This window comes from Pinus tabuliformis, chromosome 5_2 (assembly GCF_031772625.1).
Source record: "Pinus tabuliformis cultivar Carrire ecotype Pingquan chromosome 5_2, CPIR1, whole genome shotgun sequence".
NCBI lineage: Eukaryota > Viridiplantae > Streptophyta > Pinopsida > Pinales > Pinaceae > Pinus > Pinus tabuliformis.
Window position 1 is genome coordinate 398,604,605 of NC_142306.1, and position 3,571 is coordinate 398,608,175.

General features: G+C 35.4%; 1 pseudogene; it reads right to left on the bottom strand.

The window, feature by feature from the left end:
* Positions 1-1,124: 1,124 nt before the first annotated feature.
* Positions 1,125-1,634, bottom strand: LOC149159180 (G-type lectin S-receptor-like serine/threonine-protein kinase At5g24080 pseudogene; annotated as a pseudogene).
* Positions 1,635-3,571: the final 1,937 nt, after the last annotated feature.

Below are 3,571 nucleotides of genomic sequence, written 5' to 3' on the forward strand. Positions count from 1 at the left end.
ATCAATTTGTTTGGTATAGATGGCTTTGTTCTCGTATAAAAAAATTGACAAGTGGTCAATTTTTATGGAGGAAATAATAACATATTATGAAGATACAAGAGCAACACCTTCTTTATCCAATTGATAAATCTCAAATAAAAGGGTTCAATGCTGGAGCAAATCGAAGACTTCCAAAAATTTAATATATTAATATGTCTTTTAAAATCAAAATATTATTGGGAAATCTAGTGGATTCTTCCATATGATTTCCCTCATTGTTGTAATCCCACAACTATTGTACTGTAGTTATAGAAACCCTCCAAAATTTACTAACTAAACTTTTTCAAAGAGCTAGGGTTTTGCAACACTCTTAAAAAAATAGATTATCCAGAACTTTGAAATATATAATTTATTTTTGTAATATATCATTCAAATTTTTCTAATCTATGATTATTTAGAAAAAAATATAAATAAAAAAACTATTAATCTATATGAATTTTTTATTTAGTTGAAAATAATGTTATTAATCCATATAAGTTTTAATAAGGAATTTTGCTACTAAATAACTTATATTCAAATTTTATTTTGACAGTTTTATTATATAGGGAAAAAACACTACCTATAATTAGGTCCATTGCTAGTTGGTTATTCATAATTCTGTGAAAGCATTCTCATTATTTGAGACGTCATTGAGATGTTGTGTAGATAAAACTTCAGAGGATGCTTTGGGTGGGGATTCACATTTTGAATTTACTCATTAATCTTTTTCATTTTCTGTGCACTTTCATGAAATCAATCCATGTTTTTTTGTTTTTATTTCAGTCATTCTTACTTGTTTTATTTTTTTATTAGACTTTTTTTTTTAAATTTAATTGTTTGTGTTAATTTCTATAATATTTAAAAATATAATTAGGATTTTCCTTTTTAAATTTAGCTTTTAGTTTGTAGATTCCAAGAATTTAACCAGTATTTCTTAAATTCAGATGATAGGAATATTCAAGAATGCAAATTATATTTATATTGGTGTTTCTAAATATAGAGGTTATGTTTTTGCTTTTTGAGCTTTTAAGAATGTAATTTATATTTCTTAAATTTAACCGTTGGGTGTGTTTAAGAGGTAACAGCTGTTACCTTTTTTGCTTTTCTCAGCTTTCTAAATTTAATCGTTGGATGTGCTCATTCGAAGCATTCGACAGATATCCTCGTTCTCTATCCACCAGCTTGGCCAGCCTGAAGTCTGATACTTTTGGAACGAAATTGTCGTCCAGCAGGATGTTCTGGGGTTTGATGTCACAGTGAAGAACCCAGTCCAAGCATTCCTCGTGCATGTAAGCGATGCTCCTCGCCATTCCCAAGGCGATAGCGTATCGTTGATTCCACTTGAGCACATTCTTATCCTCCGAGAATAAGTAGGTTTCCAGGGACCCTTTGAGAATGTATTCGTAAACCAACATTCTGTGCTCACCAAACATGCGGACGAGATTCATGTGGTGGATTCTTCCCACATTTGTAACTTCTGCTCTGAATTGTACTTCTCCTCTGTCCAGCGCTTGCATTTTCTTAACGGCCACCTCTCTTTTTGACGATAGAGTTCCCTTGTAAACAGTCCCAAACCCTGCTTTCCCAATGATTTCGCTGAAGTTGTTGGCTGCCATTTCGATCTCTGCAAACGACAATCTCTCCGCCCCTTGAATTCCCAACTAGGAAGACATCCCGTAGCCTTTGAGCAACTACCACCATCCCAGCCCAATGCAAGCAACCTCTACAACGGCTATGGCGGTGAGGATTCTGACTGAAATATTCCAGAGTCGGTTTATGTTGGGCTCTGAGGGCTCCACAGGAGGAGGAGAGGGCGGCTTGCAGGTCAGATCGGATGGAGAAAGCGTGGCTTGTTTGGAAGATTTGGAAAGAAAAGCCGATGAGACTTTGACATAAAGTGAGGAGAGGGGGGCGCGCAGGTCAGATCGGATGGAGAAAGCGTGGCTTGTTTGGAAGATTTGGAAAGAAAATCCGATGAGACTTTGACATAAACTGTGTTGGGAGTAGTTGGAGATTGGATGCCATTGAAGAGATTTCCTTTGGGAAAGCGTTTGCCTACGCCATCAAGTCTGTAGGCGAAGGCTTTGCATCTAGAATCAGTCATACAGATATCCTTGCACTTTTCCAATGTGGAAGAGGCCTTGTATGTATCGAGATCATTACCGTAAAAATCAGCATGCTCGAAAGAGAGAAGATTAATCTTGCCTGATCAAAGTGGCTTCCTTCATTGTTCAAGGCGGACAACAGATCTACTGCTGGTCATCAAGGACGGAAACCGCTATCACGCTCAGGACGATGGCATTTCTGTTGCTAACGCCAATGCCGTTGCCTCTGTATCTTCAGCAAAGCTTGTCCTTCCATCCTTGTTTTAAAGTTTTGTTTTTAATTTTCTCCTGCAATTATGTATAGTATTTATGGATAATTTTGTATAGTATTTATGGATAATTTTGTTCGCACATTTGAATTGCTGAGCACTTGTTTCGAGATCTGGTTAATAATTATTTTTATGCAACTATGGATTACATTTATTTCTACTTTAGTGATCCATTACACTTTGGTTCACACATTTGAAATTCTGAGCAACTTTTTAGGAATATTCGTCCCTCCTCACACCCAATCACAGTTAGTCCTCACTCATCGCTAGGAAATAAAATTTGTTTCTCACATATAAACACAAATAACAACCAAAGCAAAATGGTTACAATTTCGAAACAGGCTGCTGTTATGTTGGGTAACGTGGTGTTCTGGTTACAATTTCTAAACAGAGCACTACATGTTCGTATAATGGTGATCAATTAATACATTGTCTTAATTCTAATAGAAATAAATCTTAACTATGAAGGTACTGAAGACCATCACCAACTCGTATTGTCTGTTTTTGTAATTTTCTATTTCGGACACCATAACCTGATTTGCTCCAATACGCAAACAGTACTGTTGTTTTTTCCAGACCTGATTTGGTCCATTCACGAGGAAGCCTTTTCTGACCACATCAAACATGAGAATATGCGAGATTATAATATTATTGTTAATGATTTTAGATAGTTATGGATATTACCAATAAACATTGAGTTCTTTTCGCCCTTGCTCTACAACCTTTGATATTACTTATATAATAAACAACCTTTGATATTACTTATATAAATTTTATTATTAGATTGTTGGTTGGATTTTCATTTATGTATTGATATGTGAATTATTATTGTAAAGAAATATGAAAATCTGTAAGTACTATAAATAAAGAGAATGACATAATATGTAATTTTTTTTTGGGAAAGGTGATGATGAGGAGGACGAGCACGAGAAGATGAGGTGGAGCACGAGGAAATATGAAAATTTGTAAGTACTATAAATAAAGAGAATGAAATGATATGTAATTAGTTTTTCTTTTTATGTTTTTGTTAGGATGAGGAGGAGGAGGAGTAGAGAATAAGATGTAGGTGGAAGAAATAGAAAGACGTTAAGGAGGAAGTGGAGGAGGTTGGGGAGAGGGAGGTGGGGGGAGTGGAGGAGGGGAGGAAAGGATGAGGTGGAGGAGGAGGAAATATGCAGA